Source organism: Aquila chrysaetos, chromosome 1 (assembly GCF_900496995.4).
Source record: "Aquila chrysaetos chrysaetos chromosome 1, bAquChr1.4, whole genome shotgun sequence".
Taxonomy (NCBI): Eukaryota; Metazoa; Chordata; class Aves; order Accipitriformes; family Accipitridae; genus Aquila; species Aquila chrysaetos.
In genome coordinates this window covers 65,812,044-65,829,162 of record NC_044004.1, presented here as the reverse complement: position 1 = coordinate 65,829,162, position 17,119 = coordinate 65,812,044, and the positions used below count along the sequence as shown (strand labels likewise).

At 52.8% G+C, this 17,119-nt stretch overlaps 2 long non-coding RNA genes across 4 annotated transcripts; both read right to left on the bottom strand.

The window, feature by feature from the left end:
* Window positions 1-2,598: 2,598 nt before the first annotated feature.
* On the bottom strand, window positions 2,599-6,360 carry LOC115345242. Of its 2 annotated transcripts, none has more exons than XR_003924770.2 (2): window positions 4,324-6,360; window positions 2,599-4,118 (listed from the first exon to the last, which is right to left on the bottom strand). It is a non-coding gene; the product is annotated as an uncharacterized LOC115345242 (long non-coding RNA). The 2 variants fall into 2 exon arrangements; XR_003924771.2 differs by having other exon boundaries at window positions 2,599-4,080.
* A 4,596-nt stretch (window positions 6,361-10,956) lies between these two features.
* LOC115345248 lies at window positions 10,957-15,507 on the bottom strand. Of its 2 annotated transcripts, none has more exons than XR_003924773.1 (3): window positions 15,437-15,507; window positions 12,519-12,702; window positions 10,957-11,489 (listed from the first exon to the last, which is right to left on the bottom strand). It is a non-coding gene; the product is annotated as an uncharacterized LOC115345248 (long non-coding RNA). The 2 variants fall into 2 exon arrangements; XR_003924772.1 differs by having other exon boundaries at window positions 12,519-12,722; window positions 15,437-15,482.
* Between the last annotated feature and the right edge of the window lie 1,612 nt (window positions 15,508-17,119).

The window sequence follows — 17,119 nt, the reverse complement described above, 5'->3', positions numbered from 1 at the left end:
AGTCAGTAGAGACTCATTTAATCTCCGTGTCTGGTCTTAAAATACAGCTAGAGAAAATGTAAGCAGCTGAAGGACAGCAACGAATAAAGAAATGGCAAAGGGATGTAGGAAAGAAAACAATGGGAATAAAACAAGTGATCTGGGGCAAGATCACTTCTAGAGAAAGGCAATAGAAGAGATCCTGTTAAAGGTCCATAGAGTGTACTGTAGGTTTTGGACTGGGATATAAGTCTTCAGTGTTATTAAGCGAGAAATATTATCACAGACATTAGGGAGAGTTTAGATAATCAGATATAAACTGAAGCAAAAATGCTATTAATGAGGTAAGACCCAGATATGCCTGGAGGTAACAGCTGAGCAACTTTGTCACTACACTTTCTCCACAGCACCAGGAGATGAAGTTATTTTAGGTTTTTGTTTCGGTAAATGATAAGGCCATTGCAAAATTAATTGAATGTGGATAAGACTTGGAATGTATTTCTTTTAAGCCAGAGGAGCAAGAAGAAATTAAAAAAAATAAAAACCCTTCTAAAAAAATTTCTCAGCAGTAATTGAAAGAATGATCCTCTCTGAAGGAAAAAGTGGACTTCTTAGCAAAGATGACTATGTCCAGATTTCAAGACACAGTAAGAAAATAAGAATTGCTGAAATAAACCCAAACTTAAAAAAACAACTAAGCAAGTAAATAATGACGAGGCCATGTTTCTACCTGGAATTTCACTCTCCACCTCTGCTCCCACCACTTTGTCCCTGAACATCCATAGGGCGCTACGGACCCTTAGAGGAGGCTTCCAGAGGCACTGACTTACAGTGCTACTGTCCCGATCCAATGTCGGGGAAGGTTTCGATATGATCCCAAGAGCGAGATTAAGACACAAACGAGGTCAAACGCCGTATACCCAAAAGAGTTTTTATTATCAAAAGTATCAAAAGTAGAAAATAGTAGCGATAGGACAGAATGGAAGAAAAGGCAGAAATCAAGCAAGCAGTCAGGATAGAGTTGCAAGGATAGTCACCACCATGGATCCAGCGGCGTCCCGTTGGTCCTCAGTCTTCAGCTCTTTGGCGATGGGTGCACACCACAGCTTGTCTCCACAGTTTTTTATAGGGCATATTTCGATGAGGTATGCACATACATATTGTTCATGCACTGTTTACACGCTGCAGGTTTCATCTATCACACGACCTTCGCGTGACCAAATCTTATCTCAAAGACTACAGTTTCCGTGAGAATGGTAGCCTCCACATTCTTGCATGCTTGTTGGCTCCAGCCCCGTTTCCTCTCCTGGATGCTTCAGTGGCCTAGTAATTGTCCTTATGGACGGAGGAATGTCCTGCTTAAGACAGGCCATCTCAGAGACAAAGGGCTCGAGATAAGCAGTTCACAATTCTTGAGATGAATGGCTTGAGAAGTCTCTCACACCTAACAATCTTTGAGACAAACAGCTCAAGATAACAATTCAGTCTCTCACAGCTACTCAAAGGTAAAGGCAGGCTTTGGCAGAACACATAAGAACCACCTTCTCCTCCTCTTTCCACTCAATTCTGCCTTCTTCCTCAGTGACAGACCTCAGAAGATGTTCAAGACCTCCAGATAAGGAACGTTACACTATCTCTTCCTCAGCCTTTCCTGGACAGGATCACCATGTCAGGAATGTCAGTTGACTCGTTGACATTTTCAGGTAGCCAGCAACATACTCCACAAATGTGTCTCACCATTTCCTGCAAGTAGATGCGTAGGCAGTGTGCTGTGCATGCCATAAATTTTAAACTGGCACCACTAATTAAATGGAATAATTCCCTTAATGACATGTGCTTATACACATCCTGGCTAAATCCATGCAGTGTGCAAAACTGAAATATATTGCCTTTGCTAAAAGGTCACACCTACATTTTGCTTTTATGGTATAGACTGAAGTACTGGGGCTTTGGATATATTCTGCCTGCGTCAGTTCTATAATGAAATCCTCAGCTGGTGTCTGCACTAAGCACATTCTAGTAACATGCTGATGAAAATTAGTAGCTCCATTGACTTCAATGGAGAAACACTAATATTAAACCAGTATGCAATCCCACCTCAATCACTGCATTTTATAGCTGGCTTTCAGAAGTGCTCAGCTACATAGTAGGCTAAGGCAATGGGTTTTCTAGGTACCCAAAACCCTTGAAAGCTAAGAACTTGAATGAAAGGAGAGAGTTTTCCACGAAAACATGAAGACACCCTGCGTTAGAGAAGCGTGCTACATTAATGGTCATGCAAGTGCTTGTAGAGCAGCTGCAATCAATCAGAACCACAATAAAACATTCAATAGCTTATGACCCATCAAATACAAAAATGAAATGCTTATGTCATTATGATGAGGACATAAAACCTATACAGGTATTCCTTTTTTCTCTTTACTTGTATCGCAGTTCCAGCTAATACTGATCCTTCCATTAGTGGTTTTTACCTGATACTGGCCTATAATATAGTTTCGCTAATCTTGGATTAACTTAGGGATAGCCCTTTTTACTAGGCTCATTTCTATTTCAGAGTTGGTTATTTTTTTGCTTTTAACTACTGTTATAACATGAAAAACACAGGAAATTAAGAGCTGCTTGATTTTCCCAAAGAATTTATTTTAATTTCCTGGCAGCTGTCATCAACAATGTCATAACCACACTGAATTAATTTTCTGTGATAATGTGACTGTCACACACAAATCTGGGAAGGTACATATGAGGACATAAATATTTGAACACATCAGAATTGTATGAAAGCAGAGGAAGTTAGGTACCATCCCCAGACACCAGTACTACCTATGGCCCACCTCCAGTTATTTATACAAAATTAATCTGTATCTGAAGTAAAACGTTCAACTATTATTAAGCATTTTCAGTTTTTGAATATATGCTTGCATGGAAATTTGGAGTTTTCAGACTCGAGGATGCAACTGAGTCAGTCTCTTTCTTCAGTGGCAAAAGCTGTTTCTGATCTTAAAGGCGGGTATTCCCCATTACTTCATCAGAATACAGGCTTTCACCCAGAAGGTGGCACACAGGTGTGTATCAATGTCTTCTTGCCACTGGAAGGTGACAGCAGGCCATATTCTCAAAACCAGCGTTGACCTAATGCCAAAGCAAAGTGCACTGTCATGGGCTCAAGAGATTAAGTATTTACATAATTCCCTTTCCCCAGCATTTTTAAATCCCCTCTTGTTCCCCCAAATTTATCAGAGCTCTACAAATCTTGCTGGGTTGAGGAGGCCATGTAGATTACAGGTGGTTTCTGGATGCATTCTTCTTTAGGCGGTGCCTTGAAGGAGAGAGAAAGTAGCTACGCTGTGTTTAGGCACCAAAAGCTAGATATTTAAGGTAGCTGGGTGCTTAAGCACGCAGATTGGCTCCTAACGGGAATTTCAGAGGACACTATGAGCCAAAATGCCATTGAAAAACTGCATTTCTGAAAAATCTCATTAGGCTTTTATCTGAATTTTTAGGCACCCGAGTATCTCTAAAATTTCAGCCTCTGCTAATACACTAATCCACTGTCCCATAAAAGGATACTAGCCTAGATTAAGAGGCTGATTTTGCTTTTACTATGCCAATGTTTTCCCCGTTTCTCTCATCACTACACAGCACATAAAACTGTAAACAAAAGTTCCATAGCAGCCCTTGATCAATTCAGAAAGGACTGGGAAAGCATTAAAGATCATCAGCTTTAACTTGCACGCTTCAGCTCTCTGTCCATGTTTAGAAACTCTAGCAAACAGAGACCATATTTAACCTTTATTCCATCTTGGTGATGCACTTAATATTAATATTTTAGCCATCTCTGCCAGGAGAAAGCAAACAAATGCCCTTTCTGTACTAAAAGAAAAGCACCCCATGGGATGCACAACACAAGGCTGCTCAATGTGGGGATGCTCTCTGAGCAGCAGTGGGTCATGGCCAGGACCACATCCCCACCTGGAGCAGCACATGGGGGTCCAACATCAGTCATCTTGCTCCCCGCGTCCAAGTCCACGAGCCCAGGGCATTACCCGAGAGCTCCTGCGGCAGCTTGTTCCCCACGGCTCCGGCATGTGGCTGCACACATTGCTAAGAAGGATGATCTCTTCTTGGCCATCTTAAAAAGCCTACAGGACACGTACTAAAGTGTACGGATGCCCAGATCCCTGGAAACATCCCAGCCCAGCTCTGCGATGCTCAGCAGCAGAAAAGCAGCTCACTGCGGCTCACCTGCTGAAGCTTCATGTGAACAAGGTCCACAGCACCCATGGATTTCCTACCCACCAAACTACCACCACCCTCATCCTGGGAGGCTGCGTTGACCCTTCTCACCTTAGAGTTTGCTTTAGCGTTTCGCAGCAGCCAAACCAAGTCTTTCCTCAGGAGTCCAGAGGCAGAAGTCCCACTCCGGAGGGTTTTCAGGGAGGTGGTGTCAAGGCTGAGGACGAGGACAGATGGAGGGTCTGCTCCCGGGAGAGCGCCCTGGAGAGCTGAACCACCTGAGACCATGGCTTAAATTACCTACAGCCTCAGTCTTAGCATTTTCTGCAGACTATATCTATAATACAGCTATGCAGCATAATAAACTGGGTATTTTATAGCACACAGGCCTCAATCCAGCTATGTGCAATTCTAATATTCACCAAACCCAGCCCATACTTCCCACTACCAACTTTTTGACGAATAAAAATTCAAAGTACAAATGACTTTAGCATTCAGCAACATCTGCATGAGTCAGTAGGCGTTTCCAATTTCCAACACTAGCAGTGCAAGGGAGAACAAGATTTCAAAGAGTTTTGTCCTTAGGTGTTGGCTTTCAGTGCTGCAGAGTTACGCTACCAGCCTTTGGTACGAAGCCCAACCCTGCTATCAGAGCTGTGGTTAACTCTTAAACTCAGTTTTAGAAGCAGGCATGTAAAATTCCACTTAACTATTAAGAACAAATGTCAGAGGTGACAGAGGTGACAGCAGTCCTGCACAGGGCAAGTAGTTTAGCTCACTGACCTCCTCCTGTAGCTCTAGAACATGGACAGTACTATGATCTACTGCAAAGGCATCGATACTTTACAGTCAATACTTTACAAATTTGCAATCATGGCTAAAGAATAATTTGGGTGAAAAACAGCAGACAGACTTAATTCATCTGAAATTAATTTCTTAACATCCTTCTGATGGTGGCACCATCCTTGTTACAGCTTCTGTGCAGACCAGAGCTTTGCATGGGCAGCAGAAGCACCTGCAGCCACGGCACTCATCTCCCCTCTCCACCCCGTTGCGTATTTGCCCGGGTCAGTGCTCAGAGAGGTCTCTGCCAGGATCACCACTACGCTTTGGCGTCTACCAAGTGTTCTACGACTAACACTAAGCGCTGGTGATGCCCACCAGTGACCACGAGGTCTGTACCAGGAAGCTGCCAGCAAAAAGAGAAGGAAAGCCTCAGGCAGAGGGGGCAAGGCAGGCGGCACCACAGCTCCCACGGCCTGTGTCAGCAGGAGAGGATCAACACATGAAAATCAAGGCAGTCCATAAAATGGTTATCCTTCAATTCAGACTACACTGCCTACAGACACTCATGGAATATGTTGGTTTGGAAGGGACCTTCAAAGACCCTCTGGTCCAACCCCCCTGCCATGGGCAGGGACATCTTCCACTAGGCCAAGTTACTCAAATGGTCATGAATGCTCAGACATGGGAATAACATTTCTTTGGTGCTCTTGCCTAGACCATATAAAGGAATCTTAGTACCATCCAGGTGAGACACCAACCCTCCCAGGAAGCAAACGTCTTCTGGAAAACCAAAACGAACAATCATTTCATACACCACAAACCCAAAGTCTGACAGGACTTGATGGAGGGTCTGAAAGCAATGGCAGATAAAAAGGAAGACTTAATACTAGAAAATCTGCAGTAGACATCAAGGCAGAAGCACTGCATGACGAGATGTGGCCACAGCTGGCAGTGAGCTTCTGAAAACTCACAGGTCAATGTGAGTAGAAGATTTTACTTTTAATTATTTTTTAGTTAGTTCCCACGAAAAGAAACCCAGGTCTGTAAGTATTCACTAGAAACTTAAATATCGTACTGTTAACAGAAAGTTCAGTCCCATCTTGCAGCAGATTTTGACACTACGCAGCCCAGGTTTGTCCCCTGTGCCTGGTGGTGAATACCGAGGTGCTGGTGGACACCAGAGGAGCAGGGAACAGGGAGGAGGAACCTTCTCCAGTGGCAAGGAGAACACTGGCCTAGGAACAAATGCACACAAATAATTTACGCAGGAGATTTTGAATTTTACAACCCAGTCAGGACCCAATCTAGTGGAAGATGTCCCTGCCCATGGCAATGGGGTTGGACTAGATGATCTTTGAAGGTCCTTTCCAATGCAAAACCATTCAACAATTTGATGACTGTGGTCCTGCAACGGCTGTCCAACAGCAGCAGGGACAAGCCACTTCTCTACAACAGGTCTCGACAAGGCTGTGTAACAGGCCAAGGAGGCTTTGTGCAACAGCAAGGTCTCAAATGCAGATGCACACACACACCATTGGCCTCAACCTCAAAGGGACCTGGACAACCTCTCCCCATGGGCAGCGCTGGTACCCTTGGTGACTGAGGGGAAGCTTTTCCTTAGCCTGACCTCCCCACTGCTGCTGCAGCAGAAGGACTTCCTATTCTCCTCTGGATGCCCCCAAGGACAGTTTTTGGCCAGCAGTCAGCAGATGTCCTGGGCTCCAGTCACTACTTCTACGGCTCCTGCAAAGGTGATGGAGGAAGAGACCCTCCTGCCAGAGGAGAGTGGCTGTACAGGGCTCTCTCTTGCACCTCCACTGGAAATACTCAGTGTATCACACTGAAGGAGGCTGAAAGTTGTTTCAGGACATCTCTGATATGGGACCTGAGCACTTAGGACCTGCTTGTATTCAAGGCAGGTTAAAGAAAAGCAGATAAAACATCTGTTTACAAAACTTGAACTAGACAACACACAGAGGCAGCTCAAGAAAAGGTGAGCATCAAAATTACAGTGGATTCACAGTGGGTTTCTTATCACAGCCCACATTCAAGGATGTCTGGTTAAGCCAGTCACCTGGAGCTGCTTGCACAGGGTCAGCATCAGTCCTGCAGATTTGAGGTCTTGAAGAAACTTTCTTCCTGACGTGACCTGCTGGCTTTCAAACACAGTAGTGTGGAGCAGGTAATGGAGAAGTGCAGTAGAGAAGGGCCATGCCTATGGCCTTCTGCAGGAATGGCAGTGGGGTGCCTCCGGGTTCACACCACCACCTCCCAGATATCACCGCATCCTGTGCCAGCGTCACATAAAAAGACATATGGCGCTGCATCACCAGCAGCATGGCCAGCAGATCGAGGGAGGGGATGCTACCCCTCTGCTCCGCTCTCCTCAGACCCCCCTGGAGCACTGCATCCAGCTCTGGGGCCCCCAGCACAAGACAACGGTTTTAAACTGAGCAAGGGTAGGGTTAGGTTGGACATAGGGAAGAAATGTTGTATGATGAGGGTGGTGAGACACTGGCAGAGGTCACCCAGAGAAGCTGTGGCTGCCCCGTCCCTGGAAGTCTTCGAGGTCAGGTTGGACAGGGCTTTGAGCAACCTGATCCAGTGGGATATGTCCCTACCCATGGCAGGGGGGTTGGACTGGATCATCTTTGAAGGTCCTTTCCAAACCAAACCGCTCTATGAGCCCATGACACACCACATGCCGCAGCCTGTCCTCTGCTTCCAGCCATCAGTCTGCTTCCCCATTTAGGGGGCAAGGCAGCACCCTCATTTCAGACACCAGCCCTGCCATTGGTCACCAAAGGCAGAGACACAGGCAGCCTGTGGCACACTGCCCCTGCCCTCTCCCCCTGCCTTCCACCTCAGCAAAACCTTCTACTCCTCACGCTTCCAGAGTTGCCTCGGTTTATATTTTTTTCTAAGTAAAGACGGTCCCGTTGACTTTATGCCTGGTCTGGTCCTGACACAGCACTGTTTCTGTTTCCCATGCTGTCCTTCTCCGCCTGCCTTCCCCTCCCCGTGCATCTCCTCTAAGCATAATCCCACAGACACCGTGGTCCAAGGACATTCAGCCATCCCCTGCCGTGGGTATGCTCAGGTCACCCTGCAGCCGCCTGAAGCCAGGACATTACTGCACACTCTGTCTTCGCGGGTCTTCCACTGGCCTCACTCTCCCTCTTTTTGCTAATATACGTAATTTTCTGGAAGTAGCAATTTATCACAGTACTTAGCTTAATGAGCCTTACTGTACATGTTCTGCCTGTAGTGATAATTTTGCGTATTTCCTAAGAAATCTTGTTAACGGGGAGATACATAGGAAAACAAACATTTGTATAGCTTCTGAGCAGCTCACACAAAGACAAACACACTTGCAATTAAAACAACGGGAACTAGTCTAAACCCCTTTGGCTCGAGCCCTTTTAGACATCCAGTGCACAGCCAATGTACGCAGCTTGCGAACACGTCTCATTACTCTTTGGCATCCACAGCGTGGTACCGGGTTTCAGGGGGCAAAGAGTATTTCTCCATTCAGGTTGACTTCAGTGGGACCACCAAGCCCCCACTGCACCAGACCTTGAGCTCCCTAGCAGACACCAACAGACACCGGGGCTCAGCGTCCCCCTCCGAGGCTGGTGCCGGTGGGGGCTGAGCCCGCTTGTCCTTCAAACCCCCGTCCATCGCCCCGCTGCCCCCCTGGGGTGCAGACCCCCACTGCAGGCCCCAGCCTCCTCCTGGGGTGGGGACATGAAACACCATCCAGAGCTGACCTACAGGCTGGGCTTCGCATGCTGCTGTGTTTAAAGCACATCAAAGGGTCTTCCCAATTTTAAGTTTTCTTTGGCTTGCCCTACTTGGGTGCACGCCCACCGCTGCTAACGGCATCCCTGCAGCACAGGGATGCCTGGGACCCCACAGCTGCTGGGGAGCAGAGAACATCTCAGACAGAGAGCGTGCGAGGCAGGCATTGCGGACTCACTCTACATCACCTCTGTTATCTTCTGCCACACCCAGCTGACAGGCCTGGCAGGCCCCAGGGAGCAAGGACTCACTCATGTCTTACCCCCTTCCTGCTCTCCAGGACCACGAGGGAGCAGGCAAAGCAGCTTCCCCTGCCCCGGCGACGCACACTCACGGCAGGGAGACGGTAGGGCCAGGCGTGGACCAAGGGCAGCCATGGTGCACAGCCTTTCCCCAACAGCGTTGCTCCTTCCAGCCCCCAGAAAATCAGCTTTTCGGCATCACTACCCACCCCACTGACTACAGCCAGACCCAGCAGCTGTGTGGGCTGCACACACACAATACGGAGCTGCCGGCTGTCGCCTGCCACGTGACAGCCCCGGCTCCCCGATGCGTGAGGGAAGAAGCAAAGCTGAATTATTTACGTGACACTTTTGGTTGAATAGAAGAGCTTGAAAGTGCACTGGGCAACCGAGAGGGTTAAAAAAGGAAAGGAAGACAGCATTTAAATAAGCAAATATATCTATCTCCAGGGTCAGCAGGGACTTTTGCATTGGGCGGTGGCTCCAGAAAAGCCCTGCTGCCCAGACGGAGCAATGAGACCCAACTCCTGCTGCAAACTTTGGTCGACTTCACATTTGTGCCCCCAAGAAAGAAATTGTTAGCGGGAGCAGCACAGGATTATTAACAAGAGGGGAGGGAGCAAGGTCTGGCTGCAAGTCCTGGGGGGCCACGCTGCAGATTTCAGCTGCCGCAGGAGGGAAGAGCGTGGATCCACAGAGCTGGACCTGGAGCTGACCTTGCTTTCTCTCTCCTTTTATTTTTAACACACACCTCCCCGCAACTCCCACGGGCAGGAGGCAGCCCTCCGAACAGGGACGTGGCAGACAGGCAGGCAGGAGTGGGGGGTTTCAGCTGGCTGGGGAGGACAACAGCATGGCACAAATGCATGGACATCGCTGGAGGAAAGCACCTGAAAACGGCTGCCAGAGAGGAGCAACAGGCATGGGAGGAAAGGGCCCAGCAAAACCATTTGACCATTTCTGCAAGCTGGAGACAAGTGAAAGCGGGTCTGGTTCTGCACTCGTGCCTCTCCCGTTGGCATGGTTTGGGAAACAGCTCCTTACTCAAAAACGAGGTATGATGAGAAAACAAAGGTAGACATGAAATAAAGAGCAATTCTTCAAACCCTGGAGGGATTATTCTCAATTAACACTCATTTGAGCAAGACAAGCCTTTAGACCCAACGGGAAGGTCACCAGAAATGTGACCATCACTTTGTACCCTTGCTTTACTGCAAGCAACGGTTGAGGCTTCGGTCCTACAAACACCTCTGCTGCCACTCAGTCTTAAGAAAGACGACTGGTCCCACACCACAGAAGGTCTGTGCTGGGGGACAAAGGGGGACCTCCAGGTCCAAACTGTCCTTCTTCTCCTGTCACCAGTCCAGAGAAGGTCCTTCTCACGCTGGGGTCGCCTCTGCCAGCACTGAAACCTGCCAGGCCTGGACACCATCCCACAAGCACAGTAGCCTTGCCAAACCTCTCCCCACAGCGCCCAAACCCACCGATTTGGGCAGTGTCCACCCTAGCATCTCAAGGAACACTTCCATCATGTAACTGCAAAATAAAACATCAGGCGACCACTGTCTGGTAGGGAACAGGGAGAGGATCTGTCAACCAATAAATGGTCTTTCCCAGCCCAATTAGAGCCCAGCAACGGCTACAGTCACCAAAAATCAATAACTATTGGAAATTCTGCTAATTGGCTGTATGAAATGTTGACAGCAGAGTCCCATCCTCCCGAAATCACCCAGCCATATCTTTCTTAACAGCCGGTAACACCAAGCGCATGGAGTTCCTCCAGAGACAGCAACCCTGACCCGAACCATCCGGGTCCACCCAGCCACCAACCCCCCACGCTCCTCCAGACCGCCATGTCCCCTCGAAAGCCCCTCTCCTGGCCCAGGCTGGCATCTCACAGCAGCCTGCAGCACCTTGGCATCGTCTCACTGCTTCAGCAACCAGGAACAAGTGCAGGGAATTGAGTCTTGCTGGAAACAGGGCACTCTGGGACCAGGAACTGCCAAATGCCACTTCCACGGCTTGCTCAACATCTTGATCGACACAGACAGTGGGATCGAGTGCACCCTCGGCAAGTTTGCAGATGACACCAAGCTGAGTGGTACAGTCGATACGCTGGAGGGAAGGGATGGCATCCAGAGGGACCTGGACAGGCTGGAGGAGTGGGTCCATGTGAAGCTCATGATGTTCAACCAGGCCAAGTGCAAGGTCCTGTACCTGGGTCAGGGCAATCCCCAGGACCAGCACACACTGGGGCATGGATGGATGGATGGATGGATGGATGGATGGAGGGCAGCCCTGCAGAGAAGGACTTTCCAGCTGAAGTCCCATTTGCCAAAAGAGATCTGGGACATCAATGACCTGTAAGCAGTCCTTCAGTTCCCAAAGGCTGATGTTACTTCTTGGAAACAGAGCTCAGTCTCTGACATTGCAACTTATTTATTCAAGCTAAATAAAACAAGAAGAAAAAAAATTAGACGCTTGGTTTGCAAGACACTGACTCAATCCTTTCCTAATTTTCTAGAATTTTTTTCAACTCTGACCAATACAACCATTTGCAGCACGTATGACAGAACGGGGGAGCACACAAAGGAAGGGAGGGAGGGAGGGAGGGAGGGAGGGAAGGAGAGCAGCCCTGCAGAGAAGGACTGGGGGACACTGGTGGGTAGAAAGTCAGACATGAACCAGCAATGCCAAGTGGCTCCTGGGCTGCATCACCAGCAGCATGGCCAGCAGGTCGAGGGAGAGGATGCTCCCCCTCTGCTCCGCTCTCCTCAGACCCTCCCGCAGCACTGCGACCAGCTCTGGGGTCCCCAGCACAAGACACACATGGACCTGCTAGAGCAGGTCCAGAGGAGGCCACCAAAATGGTCCGAGGGCTGGGACACCTCAGCTATAGAGAAGGCTGAGAGAGTTGGGGCTGTGCAGCCTGGAGAAGAGATGGCTCCAGGGAGACCTTACTGCAGCCGCTCAGTACTTAAAGGGGGCTTATAGGAAAGAGGGAGAGAGACTTTTGACCAGGGCCTGCACCGACAGGACTGGGGAAAATGGTTTTAAACTGAACGAGGGTGGGGTTAGGTTGGACATAGGGAAGAAATGTTGTACGATGAGGGTGGTGAGACACTGGCAGAGGTCACCCAGAGAAGCTGTGGCTGCCCCGTCCCTGGAAGTCTTCGAGGTCAGGTTGGACAGGGCTTTGAGCAACCTGAACCAGTGGGAGATGTCCCTGCCCATGGCAGGGGGGTTGGACTGGATCATCTTTGAAGGTCCCTTCCAAACCAAACCGCTCTGTCATCCTATGACACCTGCACAACTCCCTCATCTCCTCCCACTTTCTCTCAAAACATAATTTGTAATTATTTTACCATTTGGACCTGTCTCACACCCTGGAAATCCCAACATCCCACCCAAACTGAGCCACCACCTCCCAGGCAGGATGAAGCAGTGTGGGACCCTCACCGTCCTGCACGCACGCACCATCTCATCCTGGCCCTGCAGCACCCTGGCCGTGGAGCCCTGCTGAGCCAGGACAGCAGAGCTCTCGCATGTTGAGCAGAGCTTCAGGCTCTTCCCCCATCCGCAGCAGCTGATGGCTCTTTATAATGCAGCACCCTCAGCACCAGCTCTCCTCAAGCTTTGGAAGACACGACACAAGCAGAGCCTAAAAGACATTTTAGGTGTCTGGAACACAGGGAAAAGCAGCTTGGAGACTGTCCCAAAAGCAAAATAAATTATTTTTTGGATTATTTTTGTCCCATCCCTTCCCTGTCACCAACACTGCAGAGGGACAACCACAGCAGGAGGGGCTGCTTTTGGGGGTTTCCGGGAAGGGGACCAGCTCCAGCCCCACCCCAGATAGGCAGGAAACACAATCCAGGGCCAGAGCTGTGGCACCTACCCAGGTGCAGCTGAGAGCAAAGCTCTGCTGGCCTCATTCCTGACTTCCTACACAGCCAGTCCTCGGCTGCTCTTCCTCCACAACAAGAGGACATTTTTCAGCCATAAGCCAAATTTCCTGTCCCTGGTTCAGAGCAGGCCTGGGGGCACTAGAGTCTGAACACAATCGGAGGGTCAAGATTGCAGGATTAGCATTTTGAATTTCAAATACCATTTTAAAAATCCCATTAAGACATGAAGCTCTTGTTCTGCACAGCAGTAAAAGCCCTGCATCCCCTCCTCAGCTTCAATAATGCCAGCTCTTTTGATTTTTTAATTCTTTCTTATCATCCCTGGCAGAATTTAAACACTGTATTAAACCAGCAAGAAACTGGCCCAGGTTATTAATGAGGCTGGTTACCGGCAGCACAGGGAAAAAAAGGCCAAACGCTCCCTATACTCCATCCGCTGCAGCACCTTGCTCCTCCCAGGTGACTGCCACCACCAAGGCTGTAAATCCACGTTTTCCACGCGTGCTGCGCCGCTCCTCCCAGCCCTGCCAGGCTCTGCCCTGGCGTGGGCTCCCGCTCAGCTTCAGGGCATCCGGATGCTCCAAACTGGACGTCCATCCCCAGGAGCCCTGGATGCAGCAGGGAGCCCCGGGGAGGATGCTGCGCCCTTCGGCATTAGGCTGATGAATACGGATCATCAGCAGGAGTGAGGCAAAAACGCATTTTTTCTTAAGACGTATTTAAAGGAATTGAGAGATTTTAAAATACTCTACTGCATCACTTCTCAGCCAGCACGGGCTGCCAAGAGGACATTCACAGGGCTGGTTTTTACTGTTATTATTAAAAAGTCTATCTTCCAACCCTATTTCACAGCCTGCACTGTTGGTGGAGAAAGAGCCCCCCATCTGGGTGCTTTCCAGGCGCTCGGGCTGAGCAGGGGGGTGCAGCTGTTCTTTATATAGCCCCTTCCTCCTCCGGCGTCGACAGCCACCCCCTCGGCCCCTTGTTGGCATCACCCCAGCTCCGTCCTCCCCGTGTTTTCCAGCCCGAGCCAAACTGCCGGCTGAAGTGATTCCAGTGGGGTCTCTGAGGGGACTGGCCAGCCTGGGCACCCACAGTCATCCCTGCTACCCCTCACTCCACGGCTGGGTCACCCCCTCCCCTCCTGCAGGTCACCCCCCCGGGATGGAGCACAGACGGCGTGGCCAGACCCCCGCTCACCTCCCAGGCAACTCGACAGACCCTATAGTGAAGTAAAAAAAAAAACAAACAAACAAAACACCAAGAAAAAGCAGCAAAGCAAGCACTGGTGCGACGGCACGAGGTGGGAGGCTGGCTGCTGGAGCAGTGCCCCAGGATTTCAGGCTCTCGTCCCCCCCCCGGGCATCCCCACTGCACCTGCATGCTGCAGAGCTCGGCCCCACGCCGGGGGCGGCAGCACCCCCCGCCCCAGGGTGAGTGGCGGGGGGCCCGGTGCCCGCCCGGGCGGTGCCGCCGCAGTGTCTGGCAGCCAGGGACAGGCAGCAAAGGCGCTGTGAGGGGCTCCGCCGTGACATGCATCGAAGCCGCTGCCTGTGCTCCGCCAGCCAAACCCCCCGTGACCCGAGGCGGGGGGGGCGGTCTCCGAGCGCCCCACCGGCGGGGCAGAGGGCGGGTGCCGCCAGGCCCGGGCGCTCCCCCGGGGCTGGCTGCGGCCGCGGACGACGGCGCTCGACGGCCCCCCCCGCTCACCCCCGCGGCCTCGGCGGGACCCCCGGGCCACGGCACCGGGCGCCAGGCGGCCGTTTGCAGCGGCAGCGTAGGTGCCGGGCCCGGGCGGCGGAGGGGGGCACCGGGCACCGGCTGGCGTCCCCCCGGCGAGGCAGCAGCACCCGGACGGCTGCGCCGCCCCGGGCTCTTCCCAGGCCAGGTGACATCAGCAGAGCCAGGAGGATGAAGAAGCAAAATGGGTGCAGAGCGGGGCGGCCGAGGCGGGAGACGGCAGCGGCTGGGCACCGGCACGGCAGGGGCAGGGCCCTGCTGCCCGCGGGGCAACCCCGCCCGCAGCATCCCCGCCGGGCGCTGCCCTCCCTGCTCTGGGTAAAAATAAACATTTTTTGTTTGTTTCGTCTCCGGCTGGGATCGCTTTCAGCCGGCTCGGCTTCCCGGGCAGCCGGTCATCCGGTGCCGGGGGAGATGGGGTGCCCCGGGGCAGCGCCCGCGGCTCGCACCGCCCGCCCGGGAGCCGCAGCCGCCCGGCGCCGGGGGAAACCGGAGCGGCCCGCGGGGGGGGGGGGGGGGAGTGGCGCAGCCCGGGGAACCCCGCTCCCGCCCCTACGCGCCCGCGAGGACCGGTGGGGATTCAGCCCCGGCCCCCCCGTCCCAGCCTCCCCCCTGCGCCGCCGCTCGGGGCACGGCGGCCCCCGGCCCGGGGCGGGGGGAGGCAGCGAAGCGACGCCGGGCGGTCCCCGAGCACGGGCAGAGGTCCTGCCCGCACCTCCCCCCCCGCGGCCGGCGCCCCCCACTCACAGCGCGCAGCTCCCCGCTTCCGTCCTTCATCCTGCCCGGCCGCCGCCGTTGCCGCCGCTGCTGGGTCCGGCCGCGGGGGAGGGGCGGGCGCGGCACATGCGCGCAGCCAAGGCGGAGCGGGAGCGGGAGCAGGGCCGGCGCCGGCGCCCGAGGAGGGCACTGCCGGGAGGGGCACCGGGCGGACACACCTTGGGGTCACACTGGGGCGGGGGGGGAGGCAACCCGGAGCGGGGGGGAAACAACGGAGGGGGGGCACAGCTGGGGAGGACACAGCTACAGGGGATCAAAGGGGGGGTAGTCACCGGGGGTCACACCTAGGGGGCATCACATCTGGGGGGGGGCACACGAAGAGGACACACCTGGGGATAACACCGGGGGAGATCACACTTGGGGCTCACACCTGGGGGGTCACACCTGCAGGACATCACATCAGGGTGCTCTCCTGGGGGGGGCTCACAGCAGGGCAGGCCCGACTGCAGGGTCACACCTGGGGGTCACCGGCGCAGCAGCAGCACCAGGGCCGGGTATCCAGCAGACACCACAGTTTGGGGGCACCAGCAGGAGGGGGTCCCCAGCCTGGGGACAGGCAGGGGCAGTGGAGGGGGGGTGTCCAGCCTGGGGGACCCCAACCCCGGGCTCACAGGGAGCAGTGAGGTGCCAACAGGGCTCAAACAAACAGGCAGTGCCAGTTCGCTGCTTTAGGGGGAACTGATGGTGTCAGGGGGACACCCCTATGCCCACATTTCCCAGGGACAGAGCAGGAACGGGACCTCCCACAGCCTGTGCCCGCCGTTTCCTGCATGTTCTGGGGCTGCCCTGGGGCCAGCTGGTCCAGCCTTAGGGCTGCTGGCTGCAGCTCCAGCGGCCCTGGGCGTGTCCAGCATCCCTGGGGTGCACCTGGTGCAGAGGCCCAGGTCTCCTCCCAGAGCTCCTGTGCCAGGGAGGAGCTCCAGAGCCACCAGTGCAGGGGGTGGCTCTCCATGGGAACAGCCTTCAGTGTATTAAACCAGCCAGGTGGGAGTCAAGCAGAAATGTCACAGGAAAACCCCGCTCCTGTTCCCTGCGAAACGTCCAGACATCAAAACTCAGTGTCCTGACAAAGACCTCTTCCCCACGGTCCTCCAGGTTCACCCTCTGAGCAGATAATCCCTGGAATCGGACCTACATCTCGATGAGAAAAGGCCCTAGCCAACCCTGCTCAGGTTTAAATGTTTCCTTAGAAAAACTAAGATGCCTGGATTAAACATCCACGGGACCGTGACCGATTTTAGAGAATGAAGATGGCAAGATGCCGTTTGCCAAGCAAACTGCTGTGGGATACAAAATGAAGGAGCACCAGCCGACTGGGAGATGCAGTGTGCCCGTGTCAGAGGAGAGGCTCAGAGATTTCTCGGGAGCCCCTCAGACACGGCCTTAGGCGGGGCTCCTGATGCGCCTGGCAGGGACGCGGCTGCAGGACAAGAGCCCGGGCTCTGGGGGCGCAGCAGGGCTCCCCTCACAGTGCTGCACCACCTCCACCACAGATAAATTTGGTGTTGGCGAGTTTTAGCAGTTCTTCCCTGCAGCCCTCCTCCTGGTCTTTCACTCCCCGCTGCCCTCGGCTCCAGGACGGGGACGTGGCTTCCGAGGGCCCTGACCCCTCCGTGTGCTCCATCCCAACACGCCGGAGCTTGGTGCTGGGGG